Source organism: Pinus tabuliformis, chromosome Q, assembly GCF_031772625.1.
Source record: "Pinus tabuliformis cultivar Carrire ecotype Pingquan chromosome Q, CPIR1, whole genome shotgun sequence".
Classification (NCBI taxonomy): domain Eukaryota; kingdom Viridiplantae; phylum Streptophyta; class Pinopsida; order Pinales; family Pinaceae; genus Pinus; species Pinus tabuliformis.
In genome coordinates this window covers 1,348,291,767-1,348,313,023 of record NC_142296.1, presented here as the reverse complement: position 1 = coordinate 1,348,313,023, position 21,257 = coordinate 1,348,291,767, and the positions used below count along the sequence as shown (strand labels likewise).

Sequence of the window (21,257 nt, the reverse complement as noted above, 5' to 3'; positions counted from 1 at the left end):
GCTCTGTCACTGAGTCTCCATCTTTCATCCTCAGGTTATACAACTTTTTCCGTAGGAATAGTTTATTCACCAGAGACTTAGATTGGTACAAAGTCCCTAACTTGTCCCACAAAACCTTTGCCGTAGCTTCCCCTGATACATTCAACAATACTGAATCTGAGACACACAATCATATTGTGCTCTTTGCCTTCCGACACAACTTCTTCCATTCTTCATCAGACACTCCCGTTGGTTTAGTACCTGGATCTACCGCGATCCACTGATCTTTATCCACCAACAGATCCTCCATCTTGAGTTTCCACAACTCAAAACTCTGACCATTAAATTTCTCGATCTCTATCTTTCCACCACTCGCCATCTTCTTTCACCACTAGAATCGATCTCGTAGATCTCCCACTGAACAGGGTCTACCACAGGCCCGAGTGAAACCCCTCAACAACAAAGGCATCCCCTTGAAGCCAAAATAACTCTGACACCAAATGTAGGTTTCAACCCCATACAGAAATTACCTGCATACGAATTCTAAAACACAGAAAATAAACAATGCGAGAGCATAACACATAAAACACATATACACAGAGATTTTCCCCTTGATCCCAGAACCGGGACTACCAGCTTGATTTTTCATTATGTTCCTTTCAATGTTACAATACATATTTATACATGCCGAAGCATCCAATACCATGGACTAAAAACCATCGCGTCCAATACCATGGACCGAAAACCATCGCATCCAAAAAAAACATGTGCGAAAATCATGCACAAAACCATAGGTGGGTCCGCCCAACCTAACATAGGTTCCAAAACCAAAAATTTTCGGGGCGCTACCCTGGACCCCATAAAGTGGGGTTACAGGTGCCCCTCAAACCCCCTGTGACCTCCCCCCCTCTAACCCCTGGTTAACTATGTGGGATATTCGTGGAAAGAATATAACACAACCCAACATGGAGGACAAGAACTTATCAAACCGTAACTGTGGCATAAAAATAGGCAAATCCAAATTTCACTGTTAAGTACAAATCTTGACATCTTATATAAATTGGCCTCATAGAACTCCATATATATCACAAACCATAAGGAATTTTAGAAAACTATTTTAGGTTTACTAACTTGGCTATACTGGGACCAAAACCCATGTGCCCGATTTTCTTCATTTGCCTTCATCTGAACAAAAATCAAGGCGGAAGTTTGAAATTTGAAAATTATTGCAGATTTGGGAAAATTTATGAATTTCCTTCTAGAGACCCACATGAGTGACCTGGGTACAATCCAGGTTATGGAAAGGTATTAAAACATAATTTTTGACAATAACCTCTCTCGGTTTCTCTGGAAGCATGCCGAAAGTGTCAAAGGCCCCAAATTGACCATTTTTGTACTCTACTGGCTCGTGAAGAAACTTGGAGATGGAACCCTATGAAAATGAGCTCTATAGAAACCATCATTAGTAAATCATGGCATAATCATCTTTAATCATAGAAAATCTAATAAAACCAATGATAATCAACCACAAGGCATAGGATGTGATTTGGCGATAAATGATGGAATTAGGGTATGGAACGAGTTAAAGACCTAGGGTTTTAGGGTATGAATGGTGTTATTGCATGATGAAAACATGGGAATTTTCGAGGCCCATCATCCCCCATGCCTGAGATTTTTCATGTCCTCATGCAAACAAATACTTTTCTCATATATAGGTTCTTGTGGGACAACATTACTTGGATATTTGAAGGTGCTGGTTCTTGTGGAGTAACACTTACTTAAATGCTTGGAGGTGTTGGTTCTTGTGGTGCAACACTCTTCATACTTAATAGGTCACAGTAATTTACTGAGCAATACAAATTGAGGATAAGAAAGGGATGAGTGAAGGAGAGATGAGTGATGGAGATGGTGAATGGGCGATTAATACTCTATATTCGTAAGATCAATGTCTATAGGTGGTTTCCTTTATCATTTTATAGCAATAATGACTTTATCGTAATGTTTTTCATCATGGAAGGAGAAGACATCATATAGGTTGCTTTATCAATGCACCATAAGGTTTTTTCTTTTAACATGGTCTTGAAATCAGAGTATATGCAGAGTGAATGGAAAGATAATAAAAGGATGATGGTTTATGAAAGATGAAATGCATGGAATGAGAAGTGGTGAATCATTAAGTTTGTTTAAATTTCTAATGAATTAGAGAATCAAAAGCCAAAATTACCTCAAGTTTTACCTTTATCATTGATGTGTCTGGTGCTGCAAGATGAAGTGGAAGATGAACCGGAACACGGCTAAGGGTTGGAGTTGGCATGACTACTGCTAATGTGTATATGGACCTGCTAAAGAAGGCTAAACTAGAGATAGTAAAGGAGGCTGAAAAATGAAGGTACCGTTCTCTCCGCATGCTTGAGGAGTTGTATGTCTCCAAACAAAGAAGGAAGATGACTGCTGCAAATGATGATCAAGCTGTTATATGGAAACGTTTATTGAAACAAGATGATTATTACAGGAAAAGAAAATGCTTCTACAAATGTCCACACTGCTGCAAATCTGTACTAAGATCACAAAACCGTGTAGTCTTCAACTGCTACACACCGTGTGAAATCCTGCTTATGTGAATAAATGGTGTCGATGTCGAACATAAGCAAGAATCATTGGATTATCGACCATTGAGGAAGTCGTTAACCAATGCGAGATATCCCACCTTCGATGTCAATGGGAATCAAGGCACTAGGTACATCCTACTAGCCACGAATAGATTTGTCGAAGTTGAATGGACTGCAGAATTCATCCACCAAGAAACATTGATGTATTCCCTTGGTAGATGACAAGGATACCTGCCATTAAGGCATGCAGGCTCCTAAGTACCTGATCTAACCCTAGCCTTGGTCCCAAATAATTTGTTGATGTCAATGGGACAAATCTTGTTGGCAGGTGGGCCTTAAGGGATCCCACATCAACCAACACAAGTATAAGACATAATGATTTGAAATATACATGATTTGAATAACTCATACAAATTTACAAACATTATTGGGAACTTTGCCCGCCAGTTACCTGGTTTTCAAGCAAAGTCCCTACCCAGTTGTGCCAGACAAGCTGGTTTTCACAAAAGGACTTATTTTCTCTTTACTATTTTCATTTATTTATTTACAATACAAACTTTCCTATTCTGCTGAAGAAAGGGAGATAAACTCCTTCAAGTGAAGGAGTACTTCCAATGAAGCCATGTGCGGAGCAGGTACAAATAGATATTCATGCTTAGATTTAACATATAAACTTGGAAGTGTACATGAGCATGAAAAACCAACAAATGTACTTGATATGAAAACAAGAGTTTTAGAAGAGGAGAATACTGCCTCGCTTGAGTTGTTGTTCGGAACCAATGTTTGATGTAATCATGGTATTCTTGGTCCATTTCTTGATTTGGTCCTGTTGATGCCTCGAAAATCGCTGCAACAACATTGGGGATAACCACCCGGTCCGGACCTTAGAGCAGCTCCTTTTCCGTTTGGTGTGGTGGCTCCGACTGGTTTAACTAGGTCCAGTTACCTTCTCCCTATTGCTATTGGTTTATGATGTATCTTTACATACCAATAGACAGGGATATCAGATCACTTCTTCTTGCTGATCAGGCAAGAGAATGACCCTTAAGTTGATTTGGGTTCAGCCAAGCCACAACTAAAGTTTTGCCTCTTTGAGAAGAGGACTTAAAAGAATATAGAATTTACTCTAAATGCAAGCTTATTCTATGATGCAAGCAAAAGAAACTAATCTAAATCCTATCTTAATTAGGCAGATATAGATCTAACCTAACTAAGAGCAAGATAATTAAAGTATTGAGATTTAAATATGCCTTGTTTATAATGAATATCAAGTTAATGAAGTAGTTCAATTAACTGATATTATAGTTACCAAAACACATCCCATTGAGAACTCTTAACTGAAATAATAAACCAACAACATTCAAGAAGTAGTTCATAAAAATGATATTAATTATCAAATCAGTAAATCCAATAATTGAATAATAATATGTGGAAATAGTTCACAACACATTACCATTCAATAAATCAGTTTTATAAGACAGATTTCTGAGTAAATAGTTACTCAAAAATCAGATTTTAATTCATAAGAACAGAGATACCTAATAACAAGATTGAGACAAATTACCCATATTGACAATAGTGCACAAACATGAATAAAAGGAGACATTCCTGTTACCATAAAAATGAAACTGATATTTGAAACAGTAGTATTAAAAATACCAATTTATTGCATCCATTTCTCTGATCTTGGTCTCCAACAGTCCTTTACATTGCTTGAACTTCTGCCTTCAAAGCTAAAGCCACAGTAGTGAAAACTCTGCCCCTCATACATAATTCAAGATACAAAGGAAAAATCCTCAATAATCCCCAGATCTGAGATTTTCTCTCCTCTCTCCTACAACTCTAAATTCCTATTACAATAGTGCTTTTATAAGTCTAGGATTGTAGAGGAGAGCAGCCCCATATTCCATTTTGCAATCTATTACTTATACTATTGGTGAAGGAATTCTTGAGAGCAGAGTTTGTTGAAGAGAAATCTGCTAAATCCAATTCTACTTGCTTAAAATTCTGATCTTCAATTGCTGGAGCATTCTCATTGATTGATAACTTTCTCTCCATATTCCTTCCACTGTTTTCCTGCAAAAAGAAATCAAAATAAATTAACATGCAACAATAAAATCAATCATGGCATTGCTGGCATTTAAATCAAATCCAATCGAATTCTATTTAAATAAATAATTGAAAATAAAATATAAACTTTCTCTTGATGTCTGCGATGATTTAATTGGCCAAGAATATCATTGACGAGTGAATCTGCAATTAGAAGAGGCTTTGGACAAATGAAAATGAAGAAAATAACTCAGAAAATTGATTTTGTTTTCAAAATTCGGAGCCTGATCTTCTGCCTGATTTTTGACTCAATAAATGATTAAATCTGTTGGTGAAACCTCCTCCAAAATGTTCTCCTTGATTTTCTCTTTCCAATGAGCCGTCCTGGGCCTCATTTGGCCAAGTAAAACTCATTCTATGAGCTTCCAAAGTTGATGAGTCAAATCTGGCATGAATCTGGAAATTCTGTTGCTGGGCTAAAATCAGAATTTGAATTAAAAATCTAATCCTAAATTAGTTTCTAATTTAATTGTTAATCATTAATCTAACTAACTAATATCTAATTAACTATTTATAAACAAATTTAATCTAATTAAAAACTAATTCTAAATGATATTTAAATCTAAATTAATCAAATTAATTAAATATCATAAATTAATTAATCTGATTAAATTAAAATTCATTAATTAATTAATATATATTAACTAATTTAAAATATTAAAAAATTAATTTAATATATTATATTATATCTTTAAACTAATATACCTACCTTATATTACTTACCTTTCCTCACTTCACTCATATGTATGAGTGATTCGAAAACTTGAAATCAAATACCAAAGTTTTAATGCGACTTGAGTTAATGCGTCATGCTCCATCGCATCGGCGAATCGGAGGATGGACGGGATATCGGGGGTCTATAAAATATGTTGCGAATAAAACTTGCGACCTGATATCGCATCGGGGTGGCTTATGGGGTTTTTAAAATATGTTGCGAACCAAAACTTCCGATGCGATCGGAACAATTTTTATTATATATTTTTTTTGTTTTAAATTTTAATTTAATTAAATTAATTATATAATATATTAATTAATTTAATTAATTTTAAATTTAATTTTAAACTTAAATTTTTGTTTTTGTTTTATTTTTATGAACATAAGTTTCTAAACTACAGTCACTTGGAAAATAAATGAAAAATAAACTGCAGCCACTTGAATGTTTAGATTTTTGAGATTAGGATTTGATTTGGAAATTGGAGTAAATTTCTTAAATCTCGATAATTAATGATTTGGCCGCATAACTAAAAATGAAAAATGTTAGTAAAAACTCGCTACAGGTTAATATTTAAAATGAATGCCTTATTGAACTAATTTATTTACAAAATGCAATATTGTACATTTTATGCATTTTTAACCCAGGCTAGATAAATGATGAGACTTCAAAGGAGTGCCATTTTCAAACTAGTTGACCAAATGAGGCGAAACAAGCGTCAATGGGAAGCTTGTAAAAAATCGATTCTAAGAAAACAATCAAAACAAGAATCCAAAGAAAACTAAAAATTAACAAAAGCGTAGGGCAATCAACTAAAATAAAAATCCAAAAAGGTGTTTAGCCAAAATTTTATAGAAAGGGTCCCCATTATTTGAAGTGAACACATCAATAATGGGGGGGTTGTGTTTTTACCACAACAATGGCGACACGTGGGAGAAGAACTAGTTATCTCTGTTATGAATGAGATTTTCCTAAAATTAAAGCAAAAATAATTAAAGAAGAGAAAATTATGCTTGAAATGCTTGACTAAGTTTATTAATCTGAATAAAAACAGGAATCATCTAATTGTAATTTTTCTCAAAATTTCTCATGAATTAAAATATTTCAAAACTCTATATCAATCCTTAATTAGTTGTAGAGATAAAGCAAGTGTCACTTTACAGCTTAGCTTTTAAAATATACTCCTTTGTCATAGGTAGAGCCGCTGCTGCCAGCAAACATCTATAGTTTCGACAGGGTTACCTTTTAATCATAAATGATTCAGAATCCCATCTGTTTAAGAATTATTGATCTAGAGATAAATCCATTTATATATGTTTATTTATTTATTTATTTTTATTTTTATTTTTGTTATAAATCTTAAAAGCCATTGTCCTGGTTTGGTGGCCAGATAGTTGACAATGCCACTCACTGGCTATAATCGGACTGAACAAGTTGGCTCGTGATGAGACCCCTTGTCTTATAATTGTTTGCAATCATAAGTCATTACCCTGGTTTGTTTAGCAGTGTTGGTAATGTCAGCCTATTTTTCCCCTATGATCATGGTAAGCAGGCTCACGATGAGACCTCTTATCTTCTAAGTTTAAATATATTTCAGGATTATCCTCTAGAAAAATAAGACTCTTTGGGACAGGGAGAATCATTGACTCCTTAAGAGTTAAGAATGACAATTTCAGAGTTAAAGGTGCTTTGCTGTAAAGTGTCTTTACTTGGTTAAAAATAACTTTTCTTGACTGATAATAAAACTTTGAAAGATCCTAATGAAATTTTGAAATCTCAAAATGATTACAATTTGATGAAAAGGAAATTTTTCAGATTTTATGATACTTTGCCTACTTCTCTTGATTGGTAATCTCTTCCTTAAGTATGTCTACCTCTATAATAAGAAAATCAGACTTCATTAAGAGATTTAAGAAAAAGCTAATAGGTGACTATTAACAATTTTTCTCCACGTATCCTGAGCATTGTTAGGTAACAAATAGGCCTTCCATAAATAATGGCAAAGTCACCAAAATCAAAGCTGAAATCTAAAGGAAAAGAATTCTTATACTAAAGTGAGAAAAGAAATCAGCAATAAAAAATAAAAACAAAGAAATCTCTAAAAATGGGAAGGAAAATCCAAGTTTCGCATGATAAACTCAAACAAGAATGTTTATACCAATGTCTCCAACAATATGAAGAAAAAGAAAATAAGCATGTAATCATTCCTTCTTATGTTGAGATCTAGAAACATACCTTGCAGAGTTGTAAGTGTTTTAGGCTTTTTGGATAGCAGTGACGATAAAATTCAGCCACCATGAAAACTTTCTGTCTGATATTAATTTTCTTGTTTCAAAGCATCATCTTAATTGTTTTCCAATGAAAGGAATGCTAAAGAAACAAACTAAAGGTTCAGAAACTTCCTGGTGTAGCTGTTTCATGGAAGATCATCGCTGCTTCATGAAATTAAGCCAGGAGAAGAGTATGGACTTCGAAAATATGATCTGGCAGAGGATTGAAAGCTTTAACTGGAAAGCTGCAAAACAGAGTTTTATATCAGCATAATTTAAGAACAAAAATGAAACTAGAATGATGAAATGGAAATTAATGAAAATGGGCACATGAATCTTACCATTGGATAATTGCTTTTGATCTTACCTGAAAGGTATCAATTTCCCCAAACTAGCTGACTCCTTATTTTAATTATCATTAAAAACATGAAGAAATCCCACTAACCAAAATCTTATAACCCAAAATCATTGTTTATTTTATTTAAACTAAAGCAAGCAGTAAAATGTAAAAATGGAAGCCCCGAGGGATAGCTCAAATGGTCGAGTTCCCGTTGATAGTATTCTCCCGATTTGGGAGGTCATGGGGTCAAATCTCCTCGACGCCCTTGGGGTTAGGCCTGATATGGCCGACCGGCAGTTCCCTTTAGGTGGAGCTGCCCCGCTTCTCACTGTGGACGTAGCGGCCCACCTCCGGTGCCCCGTGAACCACATCAAAAAAAAAAAAAAAAAATGTAAAAATGGAATGCTTAGTGTTCAAGGAAATTGAAATTAAAATAAATGCATCAGAGATGAGAATGAGAATTTGCAGTAATGACTATTCCTCAAAATATTATAAGTTTCATATAAACTCCATGATTAGATAAATTGTCCAGAATCAAGACCAAATCCAAGATAATAAACTTTTAAATATGAAAATAAAGGTCTTGAATTCCATTTTTTAATTATGGAATTATATATTTAAAACTAAAATGTTTGAGAAATTGAAATGATTTTTGTATACTGCAAATTTATCATCAATTGCCTTTTTCCCATAGTGGTTACCCAAGCTCGCTTTAACACATCGCCTCATCGGATGATCCACACAACATGTTTCTTCACCATGCTTTAAGTTTAATTTGCAAGAATTCAATTTTGTTGCTATGCCACATATCGATTGAATGTTAATGGCTTAGAGGCATGCATTTGAAGTTCTCGCATCAAAGGTTGCAACGGCGAATCGTCGATATGAAAATATGCGATGAGAAGTTGTGCTATGAGATAGAGCGATTGAATCATTAAGGAAATATTATATCGGGGGTCGGGGCATATTTACACTGTGCTTCCCACATCGCACATCGCAAATTCAGAGATATGATATGAGCATAAATAAAAATGCGATGAGACGATTGCGATATCGGCGATTGGCAAACTTTTGGTACCCGATGTAACACGATATGATTCTTGCGATGCCGATATGCGATGAATGACGTGGCTAGTCGGCGATCGGCAATTTTTAGCACATGGTGTAACAATATTTGATATGCCGATATGCGATGAAGAGTGGACCCGATAATTTTATGATGAAAATTTGATAACATATCGGATCCGAGACATCGACCGCTTTAAAGTTATGCTCCTACCATTATTGCGATTGAGTGGATGCGATAGTTTTTATAAACTTGATTCGAATTTCATATCGGGTCCATAATTATGTGGTCATCGCAATATCGGTAAAGTCATTTATCGGAGATCAGCGATTCACTGATCATGGAAGTATACTTCACTTGCAAACCTCCGATATGCGAAATGCGATATGGCATATGAGTAAGATAATACATCGGAGGTCTTTGATGAGCAAAGAAATGCTAAGAATTACTTCCGATGAAATCTTATGATGTGAATGGTCTTATGATATTCCTTGGAATTTCAATTGGGTTTTCTAAGTGAATAAAAGCAAAATTAAAAAATGCTTAAATTCTAATGCATCACAAATAAAATTTCCCTGAGCCTATTGCAAATTTGAAATGGGTTTACTGCTTACTTCAAGTTTTTTTAAAACAAATGAAAACCTGTAAATAAAATAGAACATGAATCAAAAATAAACTAAGGAAAAGAGAAACTAATAAGAGATGAGAACGAACTTGCAAATGCGTACCTGGAAGGAAATTGTTTGCGAATTTTACCTTACGAATCTTCAAATTCTTCCTTTGATTTATCAAAATTTTGACTTTGTTCAAAATCATCTCATCATTTATTCTAAATCTAAGTGTGCAATCAGCCTAAATAAAATCTGTTTATTCATGTCCAAGGAATATAAAATTTATCAGAAATAAATATTAAGCTATGCTTCCCTTTCGAAGTGAAACAACAATTTATTACCTCTGCTCATTCCGAATTAATCTTGAGAAAAATCTGTATTGTTATAGTGACTGTTCAATGATGCCTTCAGTAAATAAAGATGATGCATTTTACAGCATCAGATAATAAACTAAAGATTAGAATGAGATTAAGCCACTAATTGTGGAAAAATATCAAAACAGATTTGAATGTGTGCACTTGGCAAAATGGACATCCTTAAGGTCAGCTTTTAGCAAATTCCGAGGAAGATAATATGAACTTCATATGATTACCGTGAAAGGTTGGACTGGCTAATAATGATGGAATTAGAATTAAGCTTATCATAGACAGTCATACATTTCATGGGATAATGGGGTCATGAACCTTTTTTATCCTCAAATCTTTACCATATAAATTTCAAAAGAAAATCTTAGAAGGAAATCCCGAAATGAAGAAAAGTGGCTTTGAGGCAATCGATACCAAGTGCAACTTTAATTGAATTTAATCAAGACATTATTCGAAATAGGCAGAGTAGAGGTATTGCTGTAAGAAATTTAAAAGAAAGCAAGAATTAAAATTTTCTGATAGGGAAAAATGTTTTTACTGAACATGTATGAGAATGGCTGATTGCTTTGTTTTATTTTTAATCTACAGAACTGTTAAAAATAAATTATCTATACAAAACAAACTAACTAAATTAATTCTACTCCTATTCTAACCATATACATGAAAATGACTAGGTATAGTCATATTTCCAGTGTAGCCATTTTCTCATTTTTATTCCAGCGTTTATGTACAGTTCAAATGTTAGTAATAAAAATACAGATTTGACTAAACTAAGGAAAATAAATATGAAATCAGAATGTACAGTTATCGTTAGGAACTTAATTAAAATCTCTCTCTCCTAAAATTTCCTTTCCAATTGACCACCAATTGGATCATAAAAATCTGGATGGATTTCTATTAAGGATTGCGAAATGTTCAAAGGAAGAGATAACAGGCGAGATTGTGAAGATGAGCTTTTGGATTCTTTGACCTGAAAAAATTTGTTAGTGTTATGTACAAATGTTAAATCATTGACAATTTTCCTTGAAGGAAAAATTTCCAAACAATTTTCAAATGAGTCAATGAAAAATGGATGGAAGCCTTTCAAATAAAATGGCAATTTGTTAATTGAATTGAATTGCTGGCCAGATTGCAAAAATACATTCTCTTGTTGACATTGCCTTTGAAAAGATAGAAGCTTTTGATGAAACATTAGCATTGATATAAATTGGAATATTAATATCTTTCGATGCTGATGATTATAATATGAAACTTGAATTTCCCAATTGGGAAATGCATCAATTGAGTGTTTGATAGTAAGGTATTCAATATGCCAGCGAAAAGTGTGGAAAATTTGAAAAATTAAATCTGATTTTATACAAAATAAGTGGGGAAATAAAAATAAAATGAAATCACTATTTTTACAACTAATGTTACAACACAATTGGGATTGTTTTGAAATGATTTCATTTTCACAAGGAATGGCCAAAATTATGGAATTTGAATAATTTTGAATTCCAACTTGTGAAATAGAAAATGAATTATGATTATGAATAGGAATGGGAGTTTGATCCTCATATGAATCATAAATTGGAATGTTTTCTTGAATGGTGAAATCATGAAGATAATTTGCTGCTCTAAAATGAGGATTAGTTGGGTTAATTCCTAAATTGAAGTGTTCCTCATTTTCAGATGTTATTTGAATTTTCTCATGAGGATTCTCTTGAGATGTATAGAAATCAACATCCTCAATGTCAGAGTAATTATCATAAATGACTTCACAAGATTGCCTGGAATTCCCTTCGATTTCATCCAATATACCAAAACAAGGAGGAACAAAAATCTCATGTTCATTAGTGGCAAAAGAATGATCAATTATTGTTTCTTTATCTTGATAAAAATTTAATGGTAATTCATTTAAATCATCCTCTTTAATTTCTGAAATATCATTAATACCAAGAGAAAAAATATTACCATCATTGAAAATATCAGGATAAAGAGAAAAATGTGAACCTGAAATAATGCATTTAAAATTGTCTCTGTTTGAGAACTCTTGTGCATTATGCTCATTGTAAATTTCAGATTGCAGGTCATTCCTTTGCGTGCGTATGCTTTCTTGAAGAACGCTGTTTTGCTCCTCTGATTTTGGCATTTGTTCATCATGGAGAAATTCAGAAATTTGTACAGCAGTTTGCATTTTGATTGCTTGTTGTACTTGCTGATTTGCGATTTGATTTTCCGAATTTACTTCAAAGTAGCTTTCAGATTTCAAGGCGGCTTTTTCTCCAAAATTGTTGTTGTTGTCTTCTTGCATTTGAATGGAAATATTTTCCAAGCTTTGTGAAACCACTTCATCACCATTTATTTGTACATCTAAATTGGGACTCTCATTTGTATTGGAAGGGGATGGAACAAAGCTTGAATCAATTTCATATAGATTGGGAATGGTTGGAAGAGAAAAAATATATTTAAACCAATCTAATGATTCTTCTTCTGTAGGTTTATCTTCGTCTTTAAATCTTAAACAATTCAAGTGAAATCGAATATTAAAATCATTAACAAACTCATTTTCAAACCTACGTAAATATTCAATTTCTTCACATACCTGTTCATAATCATAGCTGTCGAATTTACAAATGAAAATTGTAACAAATTGATCCCAGTTGTGGATTGAAGCAACTGGAAGAGTTCTACACCAGCTTCTGGCTTTTGCCGCAAATGTGAGAGTAAAAATTCTGCATAAAATGCCTTCATCAATTCCTTGAAAATCGTAATTTGACACATTTTGAATAAATTGAAAGACATGGTTAAAAGCAGAAGAATTTCTCTTACCATTGAACTTTACCTGAGACAAGAGTCTTACTACTTCGGGTGGGGTATTGGAGGATGCACGTCCATGGATGCAACTCCAAATTGGAAGCTTAAGAGGAGTCATCGCAATAAATAAAATATTAAAATTGAAAAGACTCCAATAGACAAAAAATCTCAGCCCCTCCTTCTAGCGCCAAAAATGTTGATGCCTCGAAAATCGCTGCAACAACATTGGGGATAACCACCCGGTCCGGACCTTAGAGCAGCTCCTTTTCCGTTTGGTGTGGTGGCTCCAACTGGTTTAACTAGGTCCAGTTACCTTCTCCCTATTGCTATTGGTTTATGATGTATCTTTACATACCAATAGACAGGGATATCAGATCACTTCTTCTTGCTGATCAGGCAAGAGAATGACCCTTAAGCTGATTTGGGTTCAGCCAAGCCACAACTAAAGTTTTGCCTCTTTGAAAAGAGGACTTAAAAGAATATAGAATTTACTCTAAATGCAAGCTTATTCTATGATGCAAGCAAAAGAAACTAATCTAAATCCTATCTTAATTAGGCAGATATAGATCTAACCTAACTAAGAGCAAGATAATTAAAGTATTGAGATTTAAATATGCCTTGTTTATAATGAATATCAAGTTAATGAAGTAGTTCAATTAACTGATATTATAGTTACCAAAACACATCCCATTGAGAACTCTTAACTGAAATAATAAACCAACAACATTCAAGAAGTAGTTCATAAAAATGATATTAATTATCAAATCAGTAAATCCGATAATTGAATAATAATATGTGGAAATAGTTCACAACACATTACCATTCAATAAATCAGTTTTATAAGACAGATTTCTGAGTAAATAGTTACTCAAAAATCAGATTTTAATTCATAAGAACAGAGATACCTAATAACAAGATTGAGACAAATTACCCATATTGACAATAGTGCACAAACATGAATAAAACGAGACATTCCTGTTACCATAAAAATGAAACTGATATTTGAAACAGTAGTATTAAAAATACCAATTTATTGCATCCATTTCTCTGATCTTGGTCTCCAACAGTCCTTTACATTGCTTGAACTTCTGTCTTCAAAGCTAAAGCCACAATAGTGAAAACTCTACCCCTCATACATAATTCAAGATACAAAGGAAAAATCCTCAATAATCCCCAGATCTGAGATTTTCTCTCCTCTCTCCTACAACTCTAAATTCCTATTACAATAGTGCTTTTATAAGTCTAGGATTGCAGAGGAGAGCAGCCCTATATTCCATTTTGCAATCTATTACTTATACTATTGGTGAAGGAATTCTTGAGAGCAGAGTTTGTTGAAGAGAAATCTGCTAAATCCAATTCTACTTGCTTAAAATTCTGATCTTTAATTGCTGGAGCATTCTCATTGATTGAGAACTTTCTCTCCATATTCCTTCCACTGTTTTCCTGCAAAAAGAAATCAAAATAAATTAACATGCAACAATAAAATCAATCATGGCATTGCTGGCATTTAAATCAAATCCAATCGAATTCTATTTAAATAAATAATTGAAAATAAAATATAAACTTTCTCTTGATGCCTGGGATGGTTTGATTGGCAAATAATATCATTGACCAATGGATCTGCATTTAGAAGAGGCTTTGGACAAATGAAAATGAAGAAAATAACTCAGAAAATTGATTTTGTTTTCAAAATTCGGAGCCTGATCTTCTGTCTGATTTTTGACTCAATAAATGATTAAATCTGTTGGTGAAACCTCCTCCAAAATGTTCTCCTTGATTTTCTCTTTCCAATGAGCCGTCCTGGGCCTCATTTGGCCAAGTAAAACTCATTCTATGAGCTTCCAAAGTTGATGAGTCAAATCTGGCATGAATCTGAAAATTTTGTTGCTGAGCTAAAATCAGAATTTGAATTAAAAATCTAATCCTAAATTAGTTTCTAATTTAATTGTTAATCATTAATCTAACTAACTAATATCTAATTAACTATTTATAAACAAATTTAATCTAATTAAAAACTAATTCTAAATGATATTTAAATCTAAATCAATCAAATTAATTAAATATCATAAATTAATTAATCTGATTAAATTAAAATTCATTAATTAATTAATACATATTAACTAATTTAAAATATTAAAAAATTAATTTAATATATTATATTATATCTTTAAACTAATATACCTACCTTATATTACTTACCTTTCCTCACTTCACTCATACGTATGAGTGATTCGAAAACTTGAAATCAAATACCAAAGTTTTAATGCGACTTGAGTTAATGCGTCATGCTCCATCGCATCGGCGAATCGGAGGATGGACGGGATATCGGGGGTCTATAAAATATGTTGCGAATAAAACTTGCGACCCGATATCGCATCGGGGGTGGCTTATGGGGTTTTTAAAATATGTTGCGAACCAAAACTTCCGATGCGATCGGAACAATTTTTATTATATATTTTTTTTGTTTTAAATTTTAATTTAATTAAATTAATTATATAATATATTAATTAATTTAATTAATTTAAAATTTAATTTTAAACTTAAATTTTTATTTTTGTTTTATTTTTATGAACATAAGTTTCTAAACTACAGCCACTTGGAAAATAAATGAAAAATAAACTGCAGCCACTTGAATGTTTAGATTTTTGAGATTAGGATTTGATTTGGAAATTGGAGTAAATTTCTTAAATCTCGATAATTAATGATTTGGCCGCATAACTAAAAATGAAAAATGTTAGTAAAAACTCGCTACAGGTTAATATTTAAAATGAATGCCTTATTGAACTAATTTATTTACAAAATGCAATATTGTACATTTTATGCATTTTTAACCCAGGCTAGATAAATGATGAGACTTCAAAGGAGTGCCATTTTCAAACCAGTTGACCAAATGAGGCGAAACAAGCGTCAATGGGAAGCTTGTAAAAAATCGATTCTAAGAAAACAATCAAAACAAGAATCCAAAGAAAACTAAAAATTAACAAAAGCGTAGGGCAATCAACTAAAATAAAAATCCAAAAAGGTGTTTAGCCAAAATTTTATAGAAAGGGTCCCCATTATTTGAAGTGAACACATCAATAATGTGGGGGTTGTGTTTTTACCACAACATGCCCATGCTGCTCATCCTCTTCTTCCATGTCATGTTGATTGTTCTCTGTAGGGTGAGTAGTCTCTTGATTACATTCCGGATCTACTAATAGACATGTCAAGAACTCCTCGATCTCAGGTTCCAGTGGATGTTCTCCATTCATTATAGTGCATGATTCATTCGTCTCCTTAGATGATTGGTCAGGGAAATCAAAAGAGACTTCCAAATCCTCTTGTGGTGGTGGAGAAATGGACAATTTCTTGACTATTGTCAAGAAGTTCTCTTCCTAAGAGGTAGAGGTCAAGATCCCAGCAACTGCTAGGGCTTGTGATAGGTCCTTCATATTTATCATCTTCAAGTCCATCTGGTTGATTGATAGTCCCTGTCTCCACACACGTATTAGTAATGGGGGTTCTTACAACACCCCAAAATGATATAATGTTAAAAGGTTGGAATTTGAAGATGAATTTAAAAGCTATATTGACTGAAATAAAACTCACCACACTTGAGAGTGAATTAGAATACTATTTAATCTATTAAAATAAAAACAATTCAGAAATTAAATATCTCACAGAGTGTTTCAGACTATTCTAAGGCCTATGCTACTTGTGAGGCTTAGCTATGGTTCCTGTCGATGTGTCTGTTGAAAATGGCAACAAGAAATGCTAAAAATAGCAGTTTGGGTACCAGTGCTGGATTGAGCAATAGGGAATGAAAAATGGAAGTGCTAAAAATAACATTCTATTTTTAGCAGTTCAGGATGGATTCTTATTTTTAGTCGGTCCCTGGACTAAAATAGGAAGTAAAATTCGAATTTGATATTAACAGCAGTTTGAAAACTAATTAATTAATTCATCTTGAGTTAATTAGTTAAGGCAAATCAAACTTGAAGTCTATGTGAGGACATGCAACAGTTTATCTATTAATTGATGAATTTATTCATTAGTTAAAGAGATGAGGATGAGTTGTAATATTGAGTTGTAATCAATTGACTTAGTTTAACTTATTCAAGTCCAGTTAGATTAATTTAACAGTTTTATAAATTAATGAGAGTTCAATTAGTTAATGCTTGCATGAATGTAGCTATTGTATTTCAGATAACTGAGTATTCACTCATGGATAACTCATGCATCTCAGTTCAGACAAAGACCCAGTTGAGATCAGAGAAGGGACAGTATACTATCAGTTGGATGAATATTTTTCCTATAAAGGAAAATAATCCAAGCAGAAGGATTAAGATTCCTTGAGGATTGTGCAGTTTTATAGGGTGTGAGATTAGTGTGAGAGATCAGTGTTACACTTGGTAATAGGAGGATCACCCAGGAAAAACTGTGCAAGGAAATAGGAGGCTTGGAGGGCAGAGGAGAAGACTTAAGAGAAGCCTTGATTGCTTGTGAGCATCCAGGAGGATTGCACTGAGAGCTGGCTAGCTGTGAGAGCTAAGGCTTTGTGTAATCCTGATGTATTTCCACCTTCATCTGTGAGGATTGTACTGAGAACTAGCTAGTTGTGTGAGATCTAAGGCTTTGTATAAATCCCATGTATGATAATACAAAGAGTGGGGTTTTAGGCTGAGGCTTTCCCTTGGTTATATCTTCTGTGTTATATGTGATTGATTTCTGCATATCAGTTATATGTGTTCTTATTGATGTTGCTCGTGTCCGATTAAGCTTCTGCTAAATTGGTTGTAAAAGTTTATGGTAGATGTAGATCTAGTATTATGATTTAGTACATTGCATATATTAGTTTGATCTGCAGGTGAAATTTCTACATGATATTAGTGAGCTAGCTGATTTGTAGAGAAAATTCTACAGTGTCTTACTAAGTCTATGAGATTTACAAACTTTTGTGAATTACCTGAAATGCGGAAATGAAATCAAACTGCTTCTACTTCTATGCATAAAGATAAAGGAAATAGAAACTCAAGAACAAGCAGTGATCGGTCAGACTTTGGAGCAACCCCAACAAAAGTGGATGCGTGGCTCTTCACTCACGTCTTACCATACTCTCTCCGCCCTTTGACAATCTTGCAAGATCCTGAAACTATGATAATAATGGTTACCTGAATAAGAAATGACAACTTCCCCGGCAACAGCACCAAAATGTTGGGAGTTTTAATCGATAATTAATCCTCCTAATATTTAATTGTCAATCTGGTCTCATAAACACGAGTTGTCTTGCGCTTCCTTCATTCAGTTCTAGGTCAGAGTTTTAACGTTTCCTTATGATGATCAGCTGGGTAAAATATACTAATGCTTGCAAACTTAAAATAAATCAAACATCTACTTAGCACAAGCAGACTCAACAATCAAATTTAACCTAGAGATTTCAGAAATCTTTACGAACTCTGCCTAGCATTCAAATCTGAACTTAACAGACTACTGAACCATAAATCTCAAGCGATGAAAATAGACTTCCAATTACACAAAACTTACTCAATCAAACCCTCAAATGCTGGTACCAGATCTTCTACCTGTAATAGCAATTCAATCCTCAAGCAATCTATACTAGTAGCAATCTGTACCTAATGGCTTGTTACCCTACTAACAAGGATTTTGAAGCTAAGTACTGATCTTGAGCAATCACTCTATTCCACTCTATAACCCACCAACTTATTGTTGTATTCGCAATCAAGCCACCTGCAGGTCCTAGTTAATCATAGTGATGAAAGAAACTTCAAGCATTTATCCTATTCAGCACCTAGCAATCCAATCAAACAATTCCGAAGAAATTGTACTTAAATCATTCTGTAATCAAACCAATCCTCACTTACAAATAACCCGATTTGAAACCAAAAATCCAATCGATGGTTTAGCTATGAAGTAGGTAATCAAAATGGATCGATTATTGCACAGAACAGGGGAGAGCATTTGTCCAAATCAAACTAGTGAAATCGGTCATTACACGAATAGGGGAAGGCATGTATCGAACTAAAGAGTTTGTATTTGACAACTGATTACACAAACGTCCTGTGGTGTTCTGCTTTCAATCCACAATGCATTAATCCAAGAGTCTATTTGTTTGAATGAAGCAAGACAACAGCGATGGTAAACCATTCAACATCCGTGCAAGTAATGTATATATGTTGTGATTATCTGTTAAGAAATTATTCAGAGAACATAAATTAATTATAGAGAATTAATGAGAGGAACAAATATAAAAAGTAACCAGCAACAACCATAATCACATAAACACACATGTTTATCTGGGAAAACCTCAAATCCAGGGAAAAACCCAACCCAATAAGATATCTCATTAGCATTGGCCAAAAAAACCTTGGCCAATCTAACCAAGTAAGCCTTCACCACTCACCTCCAGGCCTTACATTACAATGAAGTCCTTCCAACCTTTTATAAGCTCCATTACATATAATACCACGGGCATAATACTATGGGTGCACAATACCATGTGCCCCAAAACCACCACTGTTTAACTTGGTCAATTTTGACTTTATCCCGAGTCAAGTTTACCTAACAATTCCCCCCTTAAACTTGACTTGGGGTTCCTTGACTAACTCCAGCCAAACCTGCTAAGTGAGACAATCCCGCTCACTCTAGCCCTTACCCCCTCAGAGTTTTTACCCGGGGTATTGTTAACCCGACATTCCCCCTATCACCTAGGTCTAACCAAAACTTTACAGGTGATTACTCAGGGGTACACATGCCTTACCAGGTCTTACAATAGTATCCCCATTTACATGCAATAATTTTGACTTCATTAAATTTTTTTATTTCTTTTTTGTTTAATTATTATTGTTGTTTCTATTCTGACCCATCCTCTCTCAATTTGATTTGCTCAAAAAACTTCTATCAAATCGCTTGATAGAAGCATCTTTCATCAGGGCATCACCGCCTCTCTCCAATTTAACTGAGAAACAAGCTCAGCATTGGTAACATCAATTCCAGGCCTGTATACATTTGTCTGCTTCATCGCCTCGGCCTCTTGCTTCACCTCGGCATTATTCATCTCATCCCCCTGGTTCGATATCCCGGGCGACGCAGGTGCTACCGCCCACATGGCCGCCGCCGGCATTGACATAGACATTCCTATTCCTATACCCGATGGGCTCGACATCATCTCAGACTGTCTCTGCACAATGCCCCTCAGCGGCTTTGCAAAGGCTTCTTGATCAGTCTTGTTCCTGGGCTTAGCACGATACTGACAAAACGACTGGAACTGATAAATAAACTCATCGATCATATCCCAGAGCCATTGATTCGGCAACTGCATGTTAACCACGCCGTGAACAATGACCTGAAACAGACTACAATAATTGTCCCAGGATTCGACCCGCTGCTTCAGATTTGGGGACAACCTCGCATAAAGATGGCGGAACCACATTTCTCTGTAAAGCAAACAGAATACATGATCGTTGTCAACGAATGGAGCAATGGCCTCCACCGAGGGCCATGGAGATTCCTTGAACATTCGTTCGCTCAGCTTCTGGAAGCTGCCCTCGTACATCTGGTGGATTTTGTAGACATTTTTTTCTCTCTGATATGTCTGTAGAGAAATACCACGAAGGTCCTCACAGCGTCTGGAACGAATAGAGGATCGTAGGTGGATTCCTGCTGCTCCACACCGTCATCGTAAGTCTCCTCGTAGTCGCGCCCATAGCTTTCGTATGCCATGAATAGATGAAACTGAGCAAATGGTTTGCCTGTCACTGTTGAAAAACGAAATGGGTCGTGCCTTGTCTCTCAAGCTCGAGGAACTACCATGGGGGCCGAACAATACCAGGGTTTCAATGATGTGCCTTCAAACCCTATATTGAGGTTTCGTTGTGTTTGGGTGTGCCTGTTGCAACAGCCATTCAATCATTTCTCCATCTGACTTATGCCCCAGTTCCCGCGTGAGCTGAAAAACCCTCGCCGCATAGGTCGCAAGCATACAAATCCGCCTCCCTCGACCATCAACCTTAGTGTGTTGATCTTTGGTGGATGACCGCTTCGCCGGTGGTTTTTTATTGGGATCCACTACGCTTCCACTCTCGCCCTGGGAAGTCGTCGCGGCCACAACCATACTCGATCCCTCGGTCGTTAGCAATTATCTCCACCCGATCATGCGGCCACACTCCCACGCAGCTGTATGTGGTGCCCAGATCGATTTCGATGGCCTTGCCTTCAGTATTCTTCATATACAAATCTTGTACCATTATTTTCCAGACCCAGATCTGTAAAAGGCTACATTGATTTCATCAGGTCCTATAAACCCCTGGCATCAAAGAATCCCTTTGAAGCCAATATCTGGCTCCGATACGAATTGTTAAGAAATTATTCAGAGAACATAAATTAATTACAAAGAATTACTGA

General features: G+C 34.7%; 1 pseudogene; it reads left to right on the top strand.

Annotated features, from left to right (window-relative positions):
• The window catches only part of LOC149224884 (peroxidase 6 pseudogene), a 52,233-nt pseudogene that overhangs the window by 17,981 nt on the left and 12,995 nt on the right, over nt 1–21,257 (top strand).